This window comes from Sceloporus occidentalis, unplaced genomic scaffold (genome assembly GCF_023333645.1).
Source record: "Sceloporus occidentalis isolate IW3139 unplaced genomic scaffold, rSceOcc1.0.p SCAF_61, whole genome shotgun sequence".
Lineage (NCBI taxonomy): Eukaryota > Metazoa > Chordata > Lepidosauria > Squamata > Phrynosomatidae > Sceloporus > Sceloporus occidentalis.
The window spans coordinates 3,986,545-4,013,887 of record NW_028317041.1 but is presented as its reverse complement, the minus strand read 5'-3'; the positions used below and the strand labels follow the sequence as shown (position 1 = coordinate 4,013,887).

General features: G+C 37.4%; 1 protein-coding gene across 4 annotated transcripts in view; it reads right to left on the bottom strand.

The window, feature by feature from the left end:
* The window catches only part of LOC149287424 (inositol polyphosphate 4-phosphatase type II-like), a 164,349-nt gene that overhangs the window by 106,593 nt on the left and 30,413 nt on the right, over positions 1-27,343 (bottom strand). For 2 of the 4 annotated variants that reach the window (XM_089492952.1, XM_089492950.1), the window contains exon 4: positions 2,362-2,369. The gene's annotated coding sequence lies outside the window, so the exon portion shown is untranslated. Of the gene's footprint in view, positions 1-2,361; positions 2,370-5,785; positions 5,825-11,912; positions 11,951-22,371; positions 22,380-27,343 lie in introns of all 4 variants that reach the window. The other 2 variants (XM_089492953.1, XM_089492951.1) reach the window with 2 other exon arrangements.

Here is a 27,343-nt window from a genome sequence, read left to right as displayed (position 1 = left end):
TATTCAGACACACAGACACTCACGCTAACACATACAACACATACCTACTCAGACACACAATCACACCCAGGCCTTTTAACACACGCTGACACTAATGTAACTGGGGACACACACCGAGACACTAAGACACCGACACTTATACACTCACATACCCACACACACAGTAACATACCCAGACACACGCATTAACATATCCAGACATATACACACATAAGAAGACAAACACAGTCACCACACCAACATATCCAGACACACACAGGGTGAACTTGAATAGTCATTTTATTTCAACTGAAAATAGTTTCCTTATCACCCAATATCCTTTTATTAACAGCAGAACTGTTTACTGTTAAGATGTTCTCATTAATATGGGAATCTAGTTATATTAACCATAATCAGATATTAAAAAAAAAAAGAAAAAAATGAAAATTCAGAAACTAAAACAAACTGCGCAAAAATGTAATTGCACTGCAATGCAACGTACAAAAAACAGGTTTAAATATTTACATAAATTGTGTACAGTGACCTAAAGCTTTATAAAAACACTATATTATCAAGTGCTTGCCAATTTAACGCTACACATAGCTCAATAAAGCCGCCTTAACATGCAGCTATAGCAAGTTTTCTTAAAAGATAAATCACCCTGTTTGGAATCTGTCACATTTAATGCCTAGATAAGCAAAGCAATGACTTGTATGAAAAACAACTTGACTGAGAAGCTGTAGGCCTGAGCCGACCTGTCTACACGGGAAAGGTCTGATGCCAGCTTCCTCTGCCTTGCGCAAAAAGGTTTTCTACGCTCATTTGAATTTTGATGAGGCATTCCTCTACTAGACATTGAGCTGCTTCTATCTATCTATCTATACACACACATTGTGAAAAAATGTCCTTTGGAATACTGGAGTTTTGTTCTTAAAGACAAATATCTTCTAGGGTACAAAAAAATAGCAAAGGACAGATCATGCTCAGGTTTAAGTGTTTTTATTTACTTAATGCTTCATCAGAAACTGAGGCTAAATAAGAAATAAACACTTACTCTTTCGGAGCAGAACTAAACATAAATGTTTCTCTCTACTTTTGGGTCGGCCTCCCGATTTACCAACTGAAACACACTGCATAGTACAAGAAAACGGATTACAGCAGTGTTTGTATTACTCCAGCCTTCCTGGCTGGACTAATGTGATCCAGCCATGTAAAAGCTTCATCCTGGCCTTAAATCACTGCCCCCCCCCCCTCTCTGGACACTTCACCCAAGTACCATAACACAATTCACAAGTCTTACTAGCCGTGCTTTTATACAGTCATTGGGCTTGTCACTTTCTTAGTAAGGACAAATAGAAATTGGCAAAGCAGGACATATATACTTTCTATCAACATTTTTATACGCCTGTTTATATATATATATACATACACATATACATATATATACACACACTAACATTGAATTAAATCTACTACATAATGGCTTAAAAAAAGAACCACGCCAGACATCCTTAGAATATGGCTGAGCAGTTCTGTAAGAAGGAATGGTCTAAATCAGGCATGTCCAAACTTTTTTTGAAGAGATTTGATGAAGTGAACATGTGCGAGGGCCGACCATTTTGCCTGACATTCTTTGAACCATTAAAATTAAATGCAAATTAACTATTTTATGCAAAGTTTATTGAAAACGGCATACTTTTCATTTTGTGACTCTGCCTTTAATATCAAAAAAACAGGAAGCTGAAATGTGTCAGGAACATTGTAAAGTACATTACACAAAGTAATAAAGGTTGTCTGTCAACTTTTAAGTTCAAAAAATGTGAACAGGAACATAACACCAAGTATACATGTGTTCAAATATATTTATAACTGATTTAGACCAACTGACATTAACTGAGATTTTACAATGTATTCATCTCAATTGAAAAAAAACTTGCCTGCACTAATGTGAAGGGTGAAACTGAGATCTGGACTGCAGCACATAGACCAGGCCATCAGATAATGGAATTATAGAACAGTCACGGACAGTCAGGGGTTAATGAAGGGTATGACAGCTTGCTACCACAGATTCCTATATGCTCCTTTGTCTGCTTTATACATGTATCCTGAGTGCACAGCCCTGTCTGCCTGTCAGTGTGTTGTCTGTGCAGTTACTGCTCCTTGTCAAGGTGTTTGGTAGGCAGAAGTTTTTTTTTCTTCTTCAATAGCCCTTAATGGTCGCCCTTGTGGCTGTGTGTGGAGGCGCAGGGAGAAGGAAAGCCCAAATCTTGCGACGTCCGAGATCTCGCGAGATTTGGGCTTTCCTTCTCCCTGCGCCGGCTGATGACGTCAAGTCCCGTGGCGAGAGATCCCAGGAGTCCTGAGTGGCGCTCGGGGACTCACTGGGGGGGCTGTAAGATCTATATTTGGGCAACTTATCTGTGGGGCCTTATCAGTCCGGAACGCAGGCCGCAATTGGCCAGCGGGCCGGAGTTTGGACATGCCTGGTCTAAATGGTCCGCAGCTACCGGAAGCGCTCGTTTAAGGTTATTGCTGCCAAAGGTGGTTACACCAGTTATTAAATCCCAGGGTTCACTTAAGTAGTGTGTTCAATAAGGACATGAAAGATTATTGCTGTTTGTGTGTTATAAGCTTAAGCACATTGTGTAATACTTGTGACATCACAGTTCAGGTAGTCAGTTTCTGAGTGGCTTGTTTTTTGCCAAGTACTGCTTAATGTTTGATACCGCCAGGAGAAATCTACAGCTCCACTTATGATCTTCTGTGGGGCCAACTGACAGCTGGAAAGCCCTTTTCCAAAAACCCAATTCAGATTCTCAAGAGGGAACTTTAACTAATGATGGTGCAATAGCATCCAAATCTCAATGCCAGAGCGCAATCTTCACACTAAGGGATAGTATTTTCCCATGTACTTTCTGTCACACAAAAGGGATTTTTTTAATAAAGGTGCTTTATGTAAAGTTGCCACCTCATAAATAGTGCATTCAGTGGAATAATTATTTCTCCTCTCAAGGTAAATCAAAAATCATTCACATGAAAAACAGCCTCTCTATGAATTCCCTTTCGGCACTTGTTCTAATGTGTTTTTGTAACTCAGTAGTCAGTAATAATACTGCCAATTGGTATATCAAAATAAATGTTGTGGATGGGTTTCCATTTACAAGTCCTTCTTGCCACTTCTTTTCTCAAGCAGATAACAAATCCTCACTTTCTGCAGATAAATAACACATTTGGTTCTTTCCGATGGAGTCGGCAATACATTTCCAGGTCTCAGGCAGGATCGTGGCTCTCTGAGTTAATCACGTCTGTCAATCATGCTATTAACCATAGAAAGCTGTACTGCGAGCCAGGTCATACACAGTATATCATAAAAGAAATTTCATACGCATTTCTTGATCCTCGCCCCCTCGCTTTGAAATCCCAATACCCAATGACTTTTAATGTAACGTTTAATTTAAAGTACAATTAATAGCATTTTAAACGAAAGGCCAAAGATACACTTAGAAAAATAGGAAAGAATGAGACAGTTGTCAATTGCATGTGCAATTATAGATAAATATAGGAACTGAAGAGATGTAATTATCTGGATGACGTTTAATGCAGGTTCGATAATTCACAGTCAGTCCTTTTGTTTCGAAGTTTTACATACACAGGATAAAAAGCACAATTTCTCCGAAAAAACTAAAACAAATGCAAATGTAAAGAAGCGTTAAAATGAACATTTATGTAAATATCAGAGTCCACAGTACAACGGACAAAATAAACACTTTTTTTAAAATAACAATGACAAATGAATCCCTTTTATGGGAGGTCACCTAATGGCCTCCAGAGTATCTACACTAAAAGAAGCAACTTTTATTTGCACTTCTTTTTATCATAAGCTTTTCTTAGTACTATTGGAACAGAGAAGACACACTGATCAAAAAGAATTGGTCAGTTCCAGAAATCCTTCACATTTACCAACCTTAACTTGTTAACGGCTACAAACACTTAAATGTTTTTGGGCTATTTCATGCAATACCATCTTCTAAGCTAAACTGCAGTAATTTATACTGTAAGTGGGCCTATTTGCTCGCGTACATTGAGCCTACTTTCTCGTGGGAGATAGAGGGTCTTTAATAATGATAAAATATACTCCAGCGGCAGGTCTTTTAAAGAACCAAGGCTATTGACAGAAATCATTACCAGCGGTAATGGATGAAATTTTCAACAATGATCTGTCATTAATATGTCAATACACTCAATAGTTTAATGTCTTAATCCGGGGATCTGTCTATATGTTCATAAGACATTAGAGGATTATCACTATTCCAATACTTTCAAGAGATGAAAGGATGCATACCTTATTGAAAGGATGCAGACTTGCAAAAACAAGAACATTGACTCAAATGAGAAACTTCATGTGACAAAATCATCAAAATAAATTACAGTGGCTTGGTCTTGTGCCTGTTAGCTATTTGTATTAACATAATCTATTTTGTTTGCTTTGTGTTTAGTCTGGCACAGACTAAAATATCGTGACATAGAAAGCAGCCCTTTGTATAGATTTTGCTAAATTGTACATGTGGATATGTTTAATTATTCAGCACTTACAGATGTATAGCACTTTATAGTTTATGATACAGTGCAGTAAAAGGTGGAGTTAAGTGCATGGATTTAGTAAATACAATGGTCAGCAATTTTTAGGATAGGGTAAATGTGAATACATTAGGTAATTAGGTTTGATGTAAGTGCTTAATATATATATGGATGTCAATTTAGACTTACAAAATATGGTTATGGCTGCAAACAACCATGAACAATCCAAAAAGGGGACCGCTATTGCCACACTTGGTAAATGTGTAGCTTCACAGTGTTTGCACAATGTAAAATGCTGAGGAATATTGTGTGCCTTGTAAACTGGAAACCAAGATGTCAAATAGTGATACGCAACATCTGCAATCATTGTGCCACAAAAGGTATTGAAAAGCCCATAGGCTTTATGGAAATACTGCTGCACTATGACATCATAAGTCTGCAGCATGGAGTGTGCATGCATTGTTAACTTGGTGATGATGAGTGGCATCAGTTGTCCCTATGCTCAAAAGTTTAAAAAAAAAAAATAATTCCATTCTTTAGAAATAATCCAAGCTACCAAACCCATTAACAGTATGAGGCATTATTAAGTTTTAAATTGCACTGCACTGTAATGCACATTTTTATATCAATAATTAAACAAAATCAAATAGGCAATTTCAAGAAAGCTTGCCAGATGCATAACTATGTCTATACATTTTTTTCTACGAGATGCAGAGGTTAATTAAAAAAAAAACAATATTGTTGTATATAGTACTTTGCAAATTCCAAAATACTATGTGTGTAAAAATGATTCCATACCCTGAATGTGCTCACATGACATCCTTAAAGTAGACCTACCATCTAAAAAAAAAGCATGCAGTGTCCACTGTAGGTAAGTATGGTACTTACAACAAATGGACATTTGGACAACAAATGGATTCATTTTTTTATTCCTATTTTAAGAATGAACTACATATACTCTATATTGTCACTGTGTATTTCCGCTGTCTGATTCATTTGACATAAATAGAATGCGTTTCCGTTTGAGAAGGCCCCAGCAGCGTAGGCATCGAAATGTCAGAGCTTAACATCAGCAGTCATCTCAGGTCAGTTACAAAACAGTCCTTAAACAGAGAAAACCAGTTCCAAAACAGGTTTAAATGCAGTAGGATGGCTGGCATGCAGTTGGACAAATCCAGTAGAAAAAGTGCATTTAAAGAAAAAATACAGAAAATCTCCATTCGCTTACCTCAATGTTTGTTCTTGGCTCATTGGCTTCTGGAACGACCTAGGAGAAAAAAGAAAACAACATTAAACAAAATTATTCTTGAAAAATATACAAGATTTGCATATCAGTTCTTCTTTAGAGGGGTTTTACTGCTATTACTTTATTCGCATTTGTTCCAGGTTATTGATCTGACCCTTCCACATTCTCTCTTGACTTTCTGGTGCCCTGTGGCTTCCACAATGGCCTTATCTCAATTCCCAACAGGCAGGCAAGCGCATGAAGTCAACGTTCAGACCCTTTGTTAATCGGCACCTGATGTGCTATTCTGGCCATTTCGGTGACTCTTAAACATGATCATCAACCTTCATATCCCCTTCTACAGGAGAAGGAGCAAAATCAATACCACTGTAAAATGGATGAGAATGAATAGTTCATTAGTACTGATTTACCCAGCTTCCCTCAGCAACAAGAAGTGAGGCACAGAGGTGCATCCTGGCCCAGCTCCTGTCCACGTTATAGAAATTAATGCTCATGTAAAGGCTCAAGGTGTTCTATTTAGCACTGCTCATTAAAGATTGAATTCCCCTGCGCCCGTATATAACTTTAGTGTGGATAGACTTCTTTTTCTACTGTTTGTGCATTTTTCTCTATTGAATGTTTCCTTCTGCACGAATATAATCCTCTGCGGGGCTATCTGATTGTTTATTTCCTTGTTTTGTTTTCTTTATGTGCTTACAAGTATTCGACATTACATTCAATTTGCATAGCTTAGCTTTTTCGTTTTCTGGAGCCAGCACATCAAGCTTTCAAATATAAATTCTTATAGTGCCAACGCTTCAAGCTTTTCCACTAACTTTTAAATATCTCATATTCGAAAGCAAGTATACCCTCCAAGCGCTACCTTTAATCACTTTATTATATTGCAGAACATGACACAGAGGTTGAATTTAAATGCAAATGCAAATTAAAGAACCTAGCAGCAAACAGTAAAATAAACATGTAACAAACACTCAGGACAATTAAAAAAAAATGTAACACATATCATCTTATATAGATCAGTGCTCCGAAACAAGGGGCGGATAACGTTTGGCTTTAGGACTTTGTCAATGAAAACTCACATATAGCAGTGGTTTGGGGCTTTAATATTCAAGCTGAGGTATGGTCTGTTAACAGATATCATTAAAAAGTACTATAAACCATTAACAAGCCACTTAACAGGAAATAACCTGCATCACTCTACAGTTCAATTTCCCATGTCAGGTTTACTAAGTGACTGATTGCTGAAGCATTTGCCTAATTAGGCTTACACATCTGATTAAAGAAAAGTCTCCACCGCCAGCTTATTACCAGACTCTGAATGATCTTGCGACGGCTTTCTGTTTCGGGATTGCTTTGTATTTATGATGATTAAGAATACGGACCGTTCAGATATGGGAGCCTGTGACATTGCTCGAGTCCTGCTCTTTCAATGCGTCGTGGGATTTGACAGATAAATGAAGCCAATAATTAAAAAAGTTCTTAATAAATATGAATGAACATAATGTCAACTCTGATTTTAGCGCTTTACACGAAAAGTTGCAACTAAGGATTAACAGCCTGGTTGTGATAGCGGGTTGCGAAATGGGGGAGTGTATTGTAGTCATGTACTAAGGGATATCAAATAAATTAATCTTATGAGTTCCATAGGGGTAATGCACGCCTTATAATACAAAGGTTTGTACAAAACAGTAGAGGTTGCCACTAAATACAGCCTTTCTGCATAGGGAATACATACAGCTCAAAAGTTCATTGTAAGAAACAAGTAAGCAACAAGTAAGAATGTAATGAAGTAATGTACTTAAATCATAGATTCGGTGAGAGGAGTGCTGTATCGCATGCTACAAGGGTCCTTATGAAACTATATAAATTAATTGTTCCTATTGTGACTTATCGGAAGGAAGAGAGACCAAGAAACATAGAATTTGACAGCAGATAAGAACTATCCATCCCATCCAGTCTGCCAATCTTTCCTGATTCTGTAAATCTTGTGTTAGATTCAGAATGCGTATCCCATGCATGTTTAAATTTGCTTACTGTATTAGCACCTACCACTCCTGATGTGGGGCTTTACTACCCTGCAAAGTAAAACGGTCCTTACATTACAGAAGAAACAATCAGCTGCTTAACCCAGCTCTGTTCAGATTTAAATGCTGAAATGGGAATTTCTATGCCAGATTCTGCAACACGAGCCTGGTTTGCAGACGGTTCTCTCGCCATGACTGGATGTTTCACTTGTTCTTTCCGTGGGTTGTAAATTCAGTCCGTTATGCACAGATCTAATATCTCACAATATATTCCACTGTAACCTGAGCTTTACACAAGATCTGCCAGCTGTGTTAAGTGACTGTTACAGGGGTGTAATATTCTCATGGATTTAGCCCCTAGAATTATTGTAGGGTCTGTCACCGAGATTTACTTTTCCAATATTTAATGGGGCATTCCAAAAGCTTATTTTTACATGATGGGATTGTACTGTAGCCAAAGATGTTTCAGTACTGTCCCTCCGCTCTGCAGTGTCAGATACAGTACCTATACCTCTAATCCTACCCAATGATAGTGATTGTGGAACTATATCCATATATATCACACACTCCTTCTATTAACAATTCCTGTTAAAACAGTTAGACAAAAGGATTCCTACAAAGTAGCCATGATCAATCTCAAAATCCATTTGGCACAACCGCCATGTCATCACAAATCTATGTATCTTCCTTAACACTTAATATCTTGGTATTGATTCACTTAAAAGTATTGAGATTTAATGTAACATTTTGCTAGTGATCCTAAACCCAAACATATAAATAATGTCATATATTCACAAAGAAGAGAAGAATAATTGTCAGTGAGGGCTCATTTTTTTTCCTCTTAATGAATTTCCTGTAATCTGCCTACATAGGATTATGAGTTCCACATCACTTTTTAAAGATCTCTCGTCCATGACATATACAGTTGTCGTATCTTTGTGCAAGCAAAATTTGCCTTTGGGAAACGGCTTATTGCCAGCTCATGTGTTATTAACTAATTTCATTTTCTACGCTATCAAAATATTTATAATATTTAATTTGTAACGCTTCGCACGTGTTTACAGAGAATTCACAGAGAGGTCAACAAATAACTGAACTCAACTAGAATCAGCTTGCCTTCTGGATCAACCGTCTGGTTTAACTTGATGGATTTTGGGTCTTTTTCCAACCTGAGTAACTATGTAAGCATGCTTACCATTTGAAGGGGCCATTCAAAAAATTAGCTATACAATTGTTAGAACCCCCCCAAAAAATGGGCTAAAATACATACACGCAAATATACACTCTTTACTGGACTGCAACCGATTGAACAAGAAATCCAAGCCAAGACTAATACAGTATATAGTGGTGTCAGAAACATTGGAAAATCCCATTATATTTAAGCCTAAGGTGTGTGTATATATGAAAGAATAAAAGAATTAAAATGATTTCTTACAAGAGCACACCGAGACAACATTACTTAAATCAAAGGGCTTCTGTTATTATAAGGGTTGTCAACCCTGCCGAACAACACGGATTAAAGAGAGAAACATTACTATTTTTAGTCAACAGCTACAGGAGAACAAATAAATATAAAACAACTAATCACCTGTCACAATAAAAGTGTTAGACTTGCAGCCCATGTACTGCGGCCTCCAGTCCATAGGCCACACATCTACAGTAGACCTTTACATATACGCATAGGGGAAAACATTTGTAACAAATATGTGAAACATAGTGTTTCTGCACATTTTAATGAACACTAGCCCTTGGAAGAAGCTGACTTCAGGCGAAATGCGTTGTGCGCATACGTGGAGGGCTGCAACGTCACAAAATCATAAAATACAGAACCGAGCGCAAGCTCAATACACAGGACTGCGGCTTTCAGAGGCTCTTTAGGACATTGCAGCCCCACTTTTATGCTCAAGCTTCTACATGTACATGTAAGCAGAGATTATGTTTTCATTTCGGATGCATGAAATATTAATTTAATTGGATACCTCTCCCGTGTGTTTACCCCTCCCTCATTGTGTTGACCCCCGCACCATTGTTTGTGTGAAGATACAATTTTAATTGATTCAAAGGTAATTTACACTATGCATTCTTTTATTTTTGGTTTTGCCTATATTACCATTGACTGTATGGACACACAAATCAATATTCTTAAAGGGAAAGTATTCCTTTTTCATTTAATATGAAACGAACGTTCTGTCACTTAACAACATTGGTTATCTATAGGAATCTATAACCAAGGTTTGTTTTTTAATTTGCTACAATCAAGAGCAGATATTTTTGTGTGTTGTGATGATAGCAACAAAAGCTGACACCCCACATTACTAAAATTTTCATTATCTAGCCTTATTAGGGAATACAAATATCATGCGTGCTGTTTGGAGGCAGTGAGTCAACCTTTCGCTGTTAACAACTATGGGTGTCCCCTGTCCCCCATAAATAACTAAAGAAGAGCACCATGAATGTTGCATATAACATATATATAAAGGAGAGCTCCATTTGCAACATTAACAGCCGAACACAAAATAATCTTCAGTGTCACATACCTGTATGTCAAGAAATGCTTTGTTTCAGCACAATGTAGCCATCAATGAAGAATTATGTATACATATCACGGGGGCAGAGCGTTGTGTTTGCAACCTAAGCAGGATTCCAATGCAGTATTGACTCAGAGATAAGTCGTAATGTACACTAATGTAATGTTTCAGCTTTAACCGGAGGGAAATACACAAATATCATCATTCCGTGTCCCAGTTACTGATATATATATGTTAACACACCCTTTCTACAACAGAAAAGGGCACAAAGGTAACAATCACATTTTGTACCTTACAGAGTTTGAAATACAGTGGGAGTTTTTTCTCACAGGCAGCCAGCTCAGGTCAAAGTAATTTTAGATTTTGTTTCAATTATGCCAAAATGGCTGCAAAAGGCTGCAAAAAAGGGTCCAGATCCCCTTGATAGAAATGTATGTTTAATGACAAACACATTTTTTTTACATATAGGCTTAAAATCGAACACTTCATCATCATATTTCTTTAACAAGAGTTTGCAAACATATATGAGTGGCATTTAAATATGTTTGGTTTTTTTTTTAAAGAAGAATAATAAATAATTAATTACATTTTTTTTTTAGAAGTAATAAAAGGAGACATTAAGGCAAAAAAACCCCATTAAATTTAAGCTTAATTTAATATTAGAATCCATAGTGGAAGTAGCGGGCCTAGTGTTGAAAAAAATAATATTCAGAAATAGTTTGCTTTCATACTTTATACTTTTACATAGGGCTGGGTTAAAAAAAAGGTACCAGTATTTCAGGATCTATTTTCCACCTTCCACTTTCAGACCAGTAGTTTAAGTCTTCATTGGTGAAAGCCATCTTGTAACTTATATGGATACTCAGAGTATGAAGGGGAAAACAATTTGACACAGTTTGGGTGTGAACAATATCCTCTACAACTTTTTTTTACGATAATAATAATAATAATTATTAGACTTGTGCATTCGTCTTCGGGCGAACATGAAAACGAACACGAAGAGTTCGTTTTCGTGTTCGTTCCGAAGACACGCCGAAGAGAAGACGGCGGCAGTAAAACGTAGGCGAAGACGAAGACACACACCACGAAGATCTTCGTGATCGTCTTCATCTACCATTCTCCCCCCCCTTCTAACTTACCTTGTCTTCGCGGCATCGCGGTAGTTCACGGAAGTGGAAATCCGCAGGTTCGCCGTCACGGGTTACAGGGCAGTGCGAATGGGCCTATTGATCGCCTACAGGGACCTTCTCTGGCATCAACCAAGAGGAAGACCCTGCAGGTGACCAATAGGCTCACTCGCACGGTCTTTGTAAGTTAACTCCTGACAGCGAACCTATGGATTTCCAGTGGCATCTGCAGGGTAAGTTGCAGCATTGGGGTTTTAAAACCCCAATGCTGCAACTTACTCGACACATCCCACTGGTCTCCCTCCCTGTTCAATTAGTTAAACGTCCGTACGAGCGACCAATAAAGTCGCTCGTACGGACATTTAACTAATTGAACAGGGAGGGAGACCAGAGGGATGTGCCGGGTAAGTTACGGCACCAGGAGTTTAACAGTCTGTACGAGCGACCCTATTGGTCGCCAGCAGGGGGCTCGTCTGCCATCAACTAATGGCAGACGAGCCCCCTGCTGACGAACAATAGAGTTGCACATACGTACATTTAAACTCCTGGCGCCAGAGCTGCGTTAACCCCGTATTAACCCCTTAACCGGGAAAACGAAGAAAAACCGAACACGAAGAATGTCCACGAATATTCGCCCGAAGAGAAGACAGGAACAGGCGAATATTCGCAGAATACGAAGATTTTTTTCCCCCGAAGACGAGCACGAAGACGAACACGAAGAGCCCCCTGGTGTCCAAGTCTAATAATTATTGTCATTATTAGTTATCAAATGATATACATACGCATTACATAAACGACATAATCCTGTACTGCCGCACTGGCATCTATTGTCGGGGCTCTGTTTTGTTAATCGAGTTTAGACATGTTTACAAATTTCTGTTGGTCTAGGAAATCTGACTAAAATTTATCAATTTAACACAAACACAGTGAATCTCTTATGTTGTCAATATTTCCATTGGCTTTTCTTGTAGCATTTCTTAGCACTCGGTGCCTAGTCTCTGAGAACCGGGTTTTATACAGGTCAATAAATCGCAAACTACATGTTATTCACCGCCGTTAAAACTCAATTAAAATGTACACAGGTCATTGAACTGGATCCAAAGCGTCACATATTTATACAGAGATTGTAGCATCGATATCAGAGCCGAGTATGAACCCTCTCTTTTAAAGAGCACCATATGGGCCATATAGAAGGTAGGTAGGTACATTAGCATTTTAGGGATGGAAAGATTCTATACAGAGTCAAGAAATGTAAGTGACAAATGATTTTAATCTATGAAACTGTGGAAATGTTTTATGTTCTGCTTTTTCAATACAAAGATTTATTAGTTACAAACTTTATTTTAAAAATACAATAGATATATTGTAAAAAAGTATAGTTGTCTATGAGGATAATACTCATGCTGCATTTTAATCACTGCTCTTTAAACCATTAAAATGTCTGCCGGTAATGTGATACAATGCTTGGGAGTTACTTTTTCTTTTACTTAAATGATATTTTTCTCGAGAGATCTAATTAGTTTTGAATTAGTTTGGGGGTGTGAAGAACCGCAGGTTCGAAGAAATCTTCTGAAATACTTTAGGGAAGTGCTCTTATGAGATGTGACGATCTATACCATTTATTTGCTTATTTGAAAAATGACAGTTTATTTTCACTAAAAATAAGCTCTTTTTACCCTAAGTCTAGGTTTTGGCTCAACGTTATTGCTATTGCCATAAGCAATATTTTTACCACACAGAATATTTATTTCATGTTGTCTAGAGCCGGAATTCTAAAAAAAATAATGGAGACATCTAAAAAGAAATATCAAACCATTTTTAATAGTTATCAGTTTTTTTATGTTTTGGTGGGATAGGGGGGCCGAGAACTTGAATTGAACTTTTGGGGAATCTATTTTGTCTATGTGTAGGGCCAGGTCTTCCATAAGGCTATGACCACCTTTTTCTTTTTACGGGTATGTGGAGAAAGTATGTGACTTAGGAATGGTTCTGACCACCCCCATATATATCCATGCTTTTACCAAGCACAATATTTCCCGTTGCCCTGTTTGTGTTCTACCTATACCTATTCTTTTCCCAATAAATAAATAAATAAATAAATATATATATATATATAAAATGGTGTTTGTGGCATTAGACATAATAATAACTGATGTTATTCATGTTTTTATAATGGTAATAGAAATGTGCAAATCATGAATTACAATGTTGCCTTTCGATGAGACATGGATGTTTAGTTTTCAGCTGACTGTGCATAACTGCCACAATGAGGATCATTATGTCACCAATTTTCGGTCTTCATTATGACACTTCAGAGGAGAAACTGTTATGCTAAGGTGCCAAAATTATCTCTTCTCTATGACACTAACAACAGGATACCTATACATTTGATCTCCTACAGTGTACTGGCAGCTAGCAGTGGTAATCACAAGTACAATCACCTCCTGATGTGTTAATAGAAAGTCTAACATTTGGAAAATAATGTATAAGTATAACACAGGAATCTAAAGCTGCATGCTGAACAGTAATATGTGTAATTGAAAATGTAAATCATCTCTTAAAGGTGTAGCGAGCACTATTTCTTCTACAGAAAAGTGTAATTTTCCCGCTTCTTGGTATGTCATAGTTTTCAAAAAGTAGCAGTTTTTATAAAATACAAACATATGTATGTATGTATGTATTGCATAATATAATATACACACACACACACACCTTAAAGCAATTGGCAATAAGACTTATAAGTAGAAGGTTCTCAACTACTGCATGATGACTATAATGACTACGCCATGTGGCCCAGGTGTCAAGTCCATTCACTCACACTGTCACCACTCATTCACTCATAAGCATACACCCATTATTACGAAAACATTGAAAACAATTATCTTACACATATACTTTATCACAGAGGCACTTAGGCACACTTGCAGTACTCTTGGACCTCTTTACCCCATCCATGACACTGCACAATAGGCATCTTACTGCGCAGGGTCTGGAATACCCAACAGGTGCATGTGAATAGCAAAAAATGATTGACACTTTATCTTGTGCGATTAAGAAAAAGGAGAAAGCGAGGATCTCTTTTGCCCTTTCTGGTGTTATGTTTTTGTTAAATGAACCTGGTCATGCAGATGACGAGACTTTTACTTGAGCCAAGGATGTAGCAAGAACTTGCCACACTGCCAATTTAAAATACATATGTCAGATTGCAGCTTGAATGGATCTGTCCCTTTTCCAAATCCTACGTTTAACAATTCAGTGCACTAAATAAACCAAGGTAATTGTTTAAAATAAGTAATATAAGTGTTAGGACCTCAGCTTGTGTGTATGAACTGGAAGCACCCATCTTGACCACATCATCTTAATGAATTGCATAATTACCCCCATATCCACTAAGGTATTTATCCTTAAGTTAAGTTATTGCTCTTATTTGGTAGCTGCTGACTTGTACAGTAGTTTGGGGATAGAAGAAAGAAAATAATATAATTATTGTGATAGTTACGAGGAGCTAGGGGGAAGGGAACAATGTATTAAATGACATTGAAGTATGGGAGGCATACAAAGAACTTCCCCCCTTATTTCTAAAACCCTTTAAGTGCTATAGAGCTGCTACCCAGCTCAACAATAAAGTATATTGTATAAAAAGTTTAGACGATAAAGCTCACATTTTAATTACAAGCACAGTATGGTTTACTTCAAAAGTAAGATTCTGGCTCTAATTTCTTGCTTTCACCTTCAATAACCTCCTTTGCCTTTCATGTACAAATGTAAATGCATCTGTGTTTAGAGAAAAAAATGCAAACTTTCCTTCTTACGATATAATAATTTGTTATTGGCTGTTATGACAATAGCGCTCAATTGGAAAGTACAATGGACCTGGATATGAAGTACTGCCAGAGGAAGCAGGTTTGTTTGTGTGATTACAATAAGTCACTGCCAACTGTTTTGAACAGTTTTATTTTTAGAAAAATCATCAAAGAGATCCCAGTAATTTACACCTATAGCAGAAAATTGTGAGAGTGGAACTCAAACCAACTGGACAGAAAGAATTGAACCTTAAGAGCTGATATGCATTATTATCATACCTAGGAACTCTCTGGGCTTCGCCTGGGGACACCGGGTGAAGCACCACTTCTCCAGTTCTGTGGGTCAACACCCGATTCCCTCAGGGCGCATGAGCCTGGTCCTGATATGCCCTACTCCCCGCCCGTTTTCCCCATAAATGGGAGTGTGTCCCGCGACATCAAGGGAAACGCCCACTGATGTCAGCGGAACTGACACGCAACGCTAGTGGGACCACCCGCAACGTCATTAGGACCGCCCACTTACGTCAGCGGGTAGTCCTGGCCGCATTCTGCAAGGCAAGCTGGAGCTTAAAAGTTCCCTTGTATGATTATTATTGATTTATATACATACCTGGGAACTTTCTGGGCCAGGACTGCCCGCTGAAAGGGAAAATAGGCGGGAGCGGGGCGTGTCAAGACCCCGCTCCCGCGACCTGGAGGTTTTGGGTCTTGACCCGAGGAACCAGAGAAGCGGTGCTCACCCTGCAAACCGGTGGAGTTCCCAGGTATGTTTATATAGCGTCGCCATATTCCACAGAGCTGCACAATACGTACACAGGACATAAAAGGAAGTGTATAACATAACAATTTTCACTTACAGATATTAAACGTAAGAAGTGTCCTGCTCAAACAAGCTTGCAATCTAGAAGACCATTCCGTCACGGATGGATATGCTTAAAGTGACCAACTTATTGTGGGTTGAATATCCCACCTACATTTAGTAACAGGTGATGACAAAGAAGAGCTTGCTATTAAAATTCCATTATATCCAATCAGAGAATTTTTCAGATTCCAAATATTTCATAAACGCCTAACATTAAAAGAGATCCATAATGTTAAATGACTTTGTGCACTTCTCATTTACAATGGATAACAATGAACTCACCTTTGGATCACTGCTTCACTATGACATCTTGTTCTAGATGTGTTTTTAAACAACTTTCAACTTGCTAAAATCATATGTGGTGGAAAATATATTTCCTTACTTAAGTTATCTCTTAAATGGTTTAATGATTTAAATGCATTTAAATACATACATTAACAAATAAGATATACAGTGGATATATATGGCTTCATAATAAGGGACAATTTTACGTCGAGGAAGCTGAGATAAGTGGGAAAAGGTGACAAAACTAGCACATTAGTTTAGCGTTCTATACTCCTCCCTTGAACCCAACATATAACAAAGGATGTCACAAAACATCAGTTAAGTGCAACAGTTGATGGGCAACAATTGATAAGCCACATTGGTGCTGATGCATGCTACACTTTTACACTGATAGGCAGCTCTGTCTAGTAAAAGCCTACGGGTCATTTGCACACTATGCCCAATGGCTAGTCCAAGTTCCATGGTTCCAGAGTTCAGCAGCTAAATTGAAGTACGAACTGAACTTGGTCGATCAAACATCGCAAGGGAACCCATTAAATCAAGAATGTGGTAACCTCTCTATTCACTATTATAAAGAATTCCAGTATTATCTGAAAAAGATCAGCTCAAATATTAAACAGAATATACAGTACTTACAAAAACGAATAATATCTACGCACAGATTCTGAGACAATTGTGAGCCAATAAGTGCACACATTTAAATACAATAAGTGAAACAGAAGTGGCATTCCCAATCCAATGATCCTACAGTGTTTGTTGCAGTGTACTGTACAAATTAAAGATAGTAAAGATTAAAACAGGGGATTTGCTGTTTCAGTTCCTTGATTTAAAAACACATGCGTGAAAATGTATTGGCTGTTTTAGAAGTTGAGTGCTGTAATTTTTGCAAAAATCCCAGAGCTGGTTGTTACAGATTAGATGGCTTGGGGCTTCTTTCACCCAATTTAACAACATTTAATGCTAAAGGGTAGATCAGTAATTAACTGCCCTGCAAAGCTTACTAATCAAGACTTGGAGACACAAAAATCCACTAAATCTTCTTAAATACAGAAATCCTTACAACTGACTGATTAAAAAAATATAATCTGGAAGTCTGGTAATATTTACTTGACAACGTAATTCATCAGACCAGGCCACCTTCTTCCATTGCTCTGTGGTCCAGTTCTTATGCTTACGTGCCCACTGTAGGCTCTTTCAGCAGTGGACACCCTGACTGGTCTGCAGACACCTTTCTAACAGAACCAGCATTAACTTCTTCAGCAAGTTGAGCTACAGTAGCTTATCTGTTAGAATTGGCCACACAGGCCAGCCCCACGTGCCTCAACGAGCCTTGGGCGCCTTGGCCGCCCATAACCCTGTAGCTGGTTCATTCATGCTACCGTACACAACAGTGTCGCCAGGGCCAAGCGTAGGGTGATTGATGCCTGGGTGCAAGAATTTGTTTTTGGCGCCCATATGCGAGAGTGGGTATATTGCTTACTCATCCCCTTCACAAACATGCTTCTAACCCCACTAATTTTTAGGGCACTCACTTCCCACAGTGCCAGCTTTGACCCCTAAACATCTTTTTTTCCAACACAACTTATCAGGGCAATCTTTATACCCAAGCAACTTACCAGTGCCGTCTCTATCCTCCAAACTTACCAGTGTCATCTTTGTCCCCAAACAGCTTGTCGGTGCCATGCTTACCTCCAAACAGCTTGTCAGTGCCATCTTTGAGCCCCAAACAGCTTGCAGTGTCGTCTTTCAGCCCCAAACAGCTTGTCAGTGCCATACTTACCTCCAAACAGTTAGTCAATTACATCTTTGTCCCCAAACAGCATTACACTGAATGTGTCAGTGACATCAGTCGCTCTGACTTTATAGAAGCTGCTGAGTAAGGGCAAATCCGTAACTAGTTCCTTTTGTGCCCCTACCTACTATATTTTTATAGAGGATATCTTGAGGAAAGTAGATAAATAAATAACAAGGACATTGATATTCAAACTACAGAGAATTAAAAAAATTGTAGTAAAACAAATGTCCCCAAACTCAGCGATTTAATCACATTTTGACTCTGAAAGTGGTACAGCATAACTGCCATCAATATACTCTGACCCAGACGGTGGCATACCACAACTTAATATATCATAATATAGCGATCCAAAAACTGATGGTGGCACAGCATGACTGCTATCATTATATAGTGATGCAGACACAGATGGTGGTACAGCATGACTCCTACCATTATACAGTTATCCAGACACAGAGGGTAGTACACTACAACTCATATTGTTATATAGGGATCCAGACACAGATGGTGGTACAGCATAACTCCCATTACTATATACTAAGACAGACATTGACAGTGGTACAGCATAACCCCCATCACTATATACTGCACCAGTATTGGCGGAGGTACATAACTCCCAATATCACACATATATTATAATCACTTTCTAATTATATGTGCCGGGTCACTGGTGCATGTTTTCCTAGTTTATACACCAACTAGTTAGATTTAAAACATGTGTCTTATTATACATCATGAAGGGCTAATTTAAATATATAAAAGGACCAGCTATACCATAAATGGGGAAGAAACTATAAAAAGAAGGCCCATCAGAATGCACAATTAAGAATATGAACATTGATTTATCACAGATCAACACATTCAATTTTCATGGTGTAAACAAAGTTAGAATGAAAAAAACAAACAGAAAACTGCCAAAGTTTGATCAAGTGTAAAATGCACATTGGTATTCATTGACCCACATAGTGCAAAATGCCAGTAAATTGCCTCTAGGATGTGACACTGGTTATCAATAAATTATATTCAACAGTGTATTTTACTTATGATGTAAGTATGAATTTAGCCTTTTATTTAGCTTTAAAAAGATGTTAAAGCTGTTACTGATCTTTTCCATTTGAAAACAATGTGTACTCAGTTACTCACTCACACACACACACATATATATATATATATATATATATATATATATATATACACACACGCACACATATATATTATATTTGTTACTAAAAAAAACTTGTACTTTACAGATGGATGCAGGAAAAAGAAATTGAAAAATAAACCCTGTAAGTAATATTTAGGCCAAAAATGTGCTCTGTTTTCTTTTCTTTTTTTTTTTTTTGGTTGAGAAAGACTATTATTATTTATTATTATCCTTTATTTATATAGCGCCAACAGTTTACGCAGCGCTTAATACAATACATAAATTCAAGGGATATGACAAGACAAGAATTGACAGACTAAGACAAACCGATACATTTGGTGGACTACATTGAGTAATCCCTAAAGGATTGTGGTAACATTCATACAAACTCTGAAATCAATTTACAGGCTGCACTTTAGCTTTTATCATATTAACGATAGTAAACTTTTGACCTATTTTGTAATGTAACTAACTAAGACAGTTCATTCAAGTGTTCAGAGGAAAACCGGTGAAGCCTAGTCATTAGATGATACATTGTGTCAAAAGTGAAAGGGACATTAAATGACTGTGAGATTGGAAAGTTGCCATTCTTTGATTTAAACTCATTTCTTTATAAAGCAATACAATATGTTTACATTTTGACCATTATCTATCTTAGATGTAAACTACTGAGTTGGGGTTTGAATCCTTATATCAGGAAAAATGGGCAGACCAGGTGGGTCTTTCTAATATGTAAAAGGACTGAAAATAATTTTTGAAAAGTATTTCCCAAGATGCTACTCAGAACACAATAGACTGGTGTGCCAATATGGGCTCATGTTTTGTTGGTAGCACTAATCACATAAACAGACGTACTTGGAGCAGCCAGTTACACACCTGGCATTATTTTTAGCCACGCTTTTGTGTTTGTTATTAGTGTTAGTATTTCAAACAAAACTAATTTATCAGCCTTGAGAAAGTCCCCTAAATTTAGGCGCATGGTACTACCAAAATATTTACAATTTTGGCTTTGTTGCTTCTTGTTCCAGTTTCAATTAGTACAGTTTTTATTAGACCGCTGTGTACTTTTGTTGAATTAGATTAGATACACATAATGTCTACTTTAATGCTTTGTTTATTCTGTCTGTGTCTCTTGCAATGTAGGTATCACTGCCTTGGTACTGTAGTCCTACTCGGCTGCAGATGATTTTCCAAACGTCATATTCCTGCCATCATGAGAACAAGGTATCAACATGGTGCACTAAAAAGGGTTTACTGCAAGGGCTCAGGGCAGGTAAATGCATTTTTGGGAAATTTTAGAGCGAGGTAGCTACAAAAAAAAAAGAGTATAAATGTCCATCATAGGCAATAGCCTAATGCAAAAACCATAGCTCTCGTCCATCATTCATATCTACCGTCTTTTCTGTAAACGGTAAGAGTAGAGGTTAACTTTTTTTTTTACCTCTGAGCAAACTTACTTTACATAAACATTTTTTTTAAAAACGTAGAAACTAACAACATTTCTATGCCACAAGAGAAAATATAAAATCTTTAAAAAAATTAACCATGTAAAACTCCTTCTATGAAGCAAATCCAACCTCATTTTACCATGACTATCAGTATAAAGTAGATAGTAAACCAACTGATACTTTAATTTGATGTACATAACTACAAAACAAAGGGGTTTATTCATTAAAGGGGAAGCTGAGAGTTTCCATTCCCTTACTACAGTACTTGATAGCAAGTTCTACAGCAAAAAAAAAAGTTTTCTTATGACCCTGTATGATGCATAATTCAATGGGTTTAGGAATCTTTTATTTTGAAATCTTATTGATTGATCTATGCATTATACAGGACCAGCCAAGTTCTTCCTGCAGCAGAAGCTCACCAAGATAGGCCCTTCATAACGAATAGTGAAATAAATGTGTTCAAACAAAAATGATCCTGCTAACGCCCTGGACAACTCTTCCTTTACAGAATAAACTACAATATTTACAGCCAGCTTCATCAGAGAAGCCTATTACATCGCCAACAACCAGAGTCCTCCATCATTAAAGTAAATCTCATCAATCCAATACTAGCCAACACTAGATAACAATATTCTCTACCTCACTGTGTTCTTTACTTCATCATACTTGCTTCACAACTGTTTGTCAGCAAACCATAACCTCTCCCTGCATTCCTACCCTGATGAAACTAGCTCAGTAGATGTTCTTAGAGGAACACCAAAAATATTTTACCTACAACTGTCTTGGACCTGTAGTTAAAACCGTTCATTCCTTATGTATAGATTCTCAATAAGATGAGCACGCATCTTCAAATGTTTCTTTCATTGTAACACAAATGTGTTTTTTCCCCATTTAACAGTGCAATACAGTTTTAGATTTATAAATAATAGTAAAAATAATCTTTTTATTCGATTTTTAGATAGGTCGGTACTGCACAAATGGTCTCTTTTATTCAATACAGTTTCCATTCTCTTCAATGCAGGTCAAGGTAACATCTTTGTTTTTGGGAAGCAATTAACTACTTTACTTAACAATGATACTATTATAAACAACGTTTCCAGTAGCTATTTACTTACCATGGGTCAGCTGAATAACACTTTTACATTTTTTGAAATAAATGATTTAATGAAAGGCAATGAAATAAAAACAAAGCATGAGGGGAGCGAGAGAGAATTCAGGTCACCGATCATTGTCAGTGAATCCATTTAACAAATGCACAGAAATAAAGCCATCTCGCAAAATAAATAAATAAACACCTGTACGTGCCAATTATAACATTGAAAAACATGTACCTTGTGTTACGTTCATTCTCTAATAAAGTGGAGCTGCCAGAAAGGTGGAGAAGCAAGAGTTGTCAAATCTCTTGTCATGTACCTGCCTTGTTCTGCTTTTTAGAGACACAGTTAATTGCTTATCTTCGGAGAAAGAAGTAAACCACTGATGGCCCCAGAACGTTCCCTTAAAGCAACACGTCTGGATTAAATGTACCAAATTAAGTAATGCGATTTAAAATGACGTCTGTCCCTGTAATCAAGCATGCGTAGCCAAAAAATGCAAAACTACAATTGGCATTAAAAGCCATGTATCATATCCACTGGTCCACTCATCAATGTCCTTAATGTTTGAAGTTAAGGAAAAGTTATTTTTCACATACTGGGCAACACAAGGACTACCTAAGAAATCCTAAAAATGAGCTAGCTGCTTCTACATGTTCACATCTAACGTATGAAGCCTGCTGTTTTTTATGAATAAGTTATCACCCATGTTTGCTGCGTCTCGCTTTCCTTTACGGTAATAGTCACCTGTATCTTTCAGAAGAAAGCCCAAACCCTATTTTAAATAACATTTGTAAAGCCGTAGTCTAAAGAGCAATAAATCACCTTCAGGAATTAAAGGGAAAAATAATTAAATCTAATACAATGCAACACAAAATAGATCCCAAATTTCCAGATAAAACAGACATCAGCGGAAATGCATTGCTACTAAGTAGACTAATTAAAACTTGGCTGGAGACCCACCAAAGACTGATCGAGATTCTGTCTGTGACATCTGCATAGGTTCAAACCCTGAATAGGTCCACGGTACCAATCAACGCGGCCAGATGAGTCACTCATTAATAACAATACTGATGATGTCTTTAAAGATGATGCAAAAGGAAAGTTAATTGAACAAGCACTGCAGTTTATCATAGATTTTGTTTAGGGCATTAATACATTTGTCTTTGGCTATCTGCTGCAAGTGTCCTTAAAATGATAGTGGTTTCACCTTGAAAATGCATCACATTACACATAAGCTATAGTACGTCATGGATTCCAGCTACTGTACGTCTGCATTTACTATGTCCCAAAAACTGTTGTCCGACTCTCAGCAGCTCCTGCATACGTAATATGAATCCCCAAGGAAATAACAGATTTTCGCGTCCCTTATCACCCCCCCCCCACTGCTTCCTTACCTTTCTGCATCCTCCCTTTACGCTGGAAGGAACTGGCACATCTCTTTCAAGTGCTGCTTATTTGGATTAAACACGCAATCGCTCTGGCACAATAACATCTCTCATGCAGTAAGAGAAATGTAGTGAATCGTAGCAGCTGGGTACTGAGGAGACTAGAGGAAAAAAAACTGCTCCATCAGTGGCAACACCTGCTGCAACTGTTTTAAAGAGGGCATGTGGGCTCTTAAGTACAGACTGCAATCCAGACCTTGTCTACTGAATTGTTCCTCCTGTGAAGCAGGATTTAAATTGATCGGACTAAAGAGGGAGGACAAGACTTAAACCGGCTAAACTTCTGATGCCTCACAGCTGAATCACCTGTCAGCACCATGTGCATACATATAAACATACATACACACATATATACACTTATACAGACATCACAATATAATAAATGTCAAAACAGTATTAAAATATTTCCTAATTTGTTGATGTTCCAATATAATGTATACGCATATCTACTTATCTTTACTTTTTACTTTTACCAATGTTTTAGGCATCATTTTAAAAGTGTGTATTCTGTGTGTAGGCAAGACAAACATTTCAACTCCCTAACCCAACCTCAGTGAGCATCTTCTGGTAGAAGATATCGTTGGCTTTGTGTAATGTATTGTAATATCAGAGAGACAAGTTCTATTAAATCTTTCCACATGCACTGTATACATAACATACAAACAGGAGCAGCATAGATTTTTTGTATGAGTTTGACCCTTTATAATGCCTATGTAAGTAGGTCAGTGCCTATTGTATCTCTAGAACATGTGTATAGTATACCTTTTATCTAGCAAAAGTGTAGACGGTGAATAATATTGGATGTTCAGGGCACACGTGAACCTTGCAACATTTTCTAGGCTACAGAATAAAAGTACCCACGATAAATCATAACATTGCATGCTGTCAGCAGGTTAAGTAATTGCAACCATACAATGGCCAAGACTTTGCCAAGCACAACGTTTAGATGAAAAGGTGTCATATACTTGAGTGTAAAAACTGATTGCCACGGATCTGATCTGGCACAGTTGGGCTTGAAGTCCTCCCAAAACACCAAGCCAGGTACCTTGACTAAGCATATTTGGCGTGTACGTCGCCTCCTAGTTCTAACAGACTATGTGCTAAGGCCGCATGTTTTATTCCAACTGGGCACGAGAGTGACAGATATTGGCTTTATTGGCACATTACTGTCTTCGCGTTATTGTTATTCTGTTTTATAGTACAATGCGGCTGAATATATAAGGAGCTACTTGAATAGCCACAAACATACATTAGCATTTATTTCCATATAACCCTTTTAACGTGGGTGAATTATAGTCTCTGCTAATCAACATGCAATATAAACACTAACATTAATTTGAAGTCCACTGCTTAGCAATATGCATGTCTATTGGGCGAAAATATTAAACCTAAACAAAATTAATTTGAAAGAAATTGGAAATGTCATGAAGCACATAAATGTTATACTGCCTACCTCTACACCGTGTAACTATAACACTCATAATGTTTAGCCAGGTTAATTAAGCAGATTGAAATTAGCATATAAATTAGCATATAAAGATGGCTACTCTTTTTTCTACCTAGCCTTAGTTTTGCACACATTTATCTGGCCCTGGTAAGGGGAAATGTTAATCAACAGACTGTTTTAATAATATAGAATATTGTAAGCAACGTTGAAGATAGCCCTTTATCTGGTACTCAGAGTTTCGATGTCTATTCGTTGCCCAGGGTGTTCCATACTATTGAATTTGCATTGCATTTAGTTAGAGATATGGAGCCTTCTAGCTCTGAAAGGCAAACACATTTAAATATATCTGAAATGGCCAAAGAGAGACACTTTGGTATTAGAGGGTTTGGTTGGAGATACAGTTAGGGGACAGGGATTTTTAGACGTTTTATGTGACATAAGGAACTTTTGATGGCCATTTGTGTACAATAAGAATTTTTATTTTATTTACAACACAATTTCTGCTGTTTCTTTATACACATTATAACTTTTAAGGGACTACAGAACTTGGACAGACCAAGGTCATCAATGAGGGACAAGAGACCCTCCTAAACATGCATACTTGGCATGTATGGTTACAGCAACAAAGCCATGCTTTGCAAATACATGGTTTTGTCACAGGTTATCATGTTAAATACATATGTTAACTTTATATGGTAATGGCTTTTACTCCATGTAAATTTGTACAGGCTTTCTTTTGTTCTTGCAGCTCTTCTGTCTTATTTAACTCCTCCCTAGCTGCATCTATGCAGTATACTTTTTTCACATGCTCAGTAGAACTCCCATTCTAGATAAAGGGAGCTGAGATCCGACTGAAGTCAGTGAGAGTAGTAGGATCCAACCACATGAATGAAAACTGCGGTTTTGCTAACATACATGTAATTGCTTATTAGAGACCTACTGAGTATTTGCAGGAAGATTACATATAAAGACTACTTGTTTCATTAGGGCAACTTGTTTCAATCAGTTGCTGAAAACAAGACATAAATCTAATTTTCTAATCCCAATAACTGAAAAAAACATACTCCCAATTTGCTTAGTAAAACACATCAAAGTCCATTCAAAATGGGCTCCAACATGAATTAAAAAATAAAATGCTGGGTTTACATGACCTCCATGGTTTAAAGTTTTTCATCGTGAACTGTTATACAAATGAGTGGTTCTTAAGAGATCACAGGTATTAAGGGACCAAAGTCCATTTTTTTGTCTACTTCAGTCAGTTAAATCATTGCAAATTTTAGACACTCTATAAACTACTAGACTGTAAATTCTGGGCTACATTTTTATACACGGTTTTCTTAATCAATAAGCATTTCATAAATCCATGTAACACACAGTAGTGGCACGATTAACATAGCCATATAATTGCCATAGCTAAATTGTAATGTCAATGTGTATGACACAATATTGATCAGAGCACAATTACGCAGAACAAAGTCTAGTACTATGTCGGATTAAATGGCTACTGAGAGTTAAAAACGTACCTTCTCAAATGTAAGCAGTGATTTGTAATGACTGACATTGTATTTATGTTCTCTTGAAAGCAGAAAAGATGTATAAATAAAAACTTTATTTCACCAAGAATCAATGGAATATTTGGGATGTCTGCTTCAGAGATGGTTTGAGTGCTAGAGGTCAGGGCACATTTTTGTACCCTAAAACATGATAAATTGGTAAAAGTGTAAAAGAGAAGAACTCGACTTGACAGCACATAGCTCTGGGGTGAATTGGAACACCAACTGTAAGCTAAGCCTGATCACCCGACATCAGTACCTTACTAATGCTGTCGTTGCTTGATGGAAACAAATGTGCCCATGATTTTAGAATGAAGTGTTTGATGAGCACAAAGTGTTATGTAAATAGGAGACAGAAAGATAGAGAGCATAGAAATTCAGATGTAGAAGAGCAGCAGTATACTTTATATAGCATATTGCTGTATGATATAATTCACTTATGTTGCATCACAGACCCCCCCCCAAAAAATGAAAAAGCAGCAAATGTCACACAATCAGATGATAATTATTCAATAAAATCAACACAATTACATACACTATATTGGGACATCTGACCATTACACCAACAGGGGCATTCTAAATACATTGATATTAAAATGAAGTTGGTTCCCTTCTGCAGATATAACAGCTTCCACTCTTCTGGGAAAGCTTTCCACAACATTTTTTTGAGTGTTTCTGTGGGAATTTTTGCCATTCATCCAGTAGAGCATTTGTGAGGTCAGACACTGATGTTGGATGAGAAGGTCTGGCTCGCAATCTATGTTTCAGTTCATCCCAAAGATGTTCAATGGGGTTGAGGTGAGCTTGGGGCTTTATGCTGGCCAGTCAAGTTCTTCCACACCAAACACATCCATCCATGTTCCAAACTCATCCAAATTGTTCCCACAAAGTTGGAAGCATAGCATTGTTCAGATGTCTTGGTGTATCCAATTCTCCATACCAAGACATACCAAGCACATCTCCTGCACACACAATGGCTGCGAAA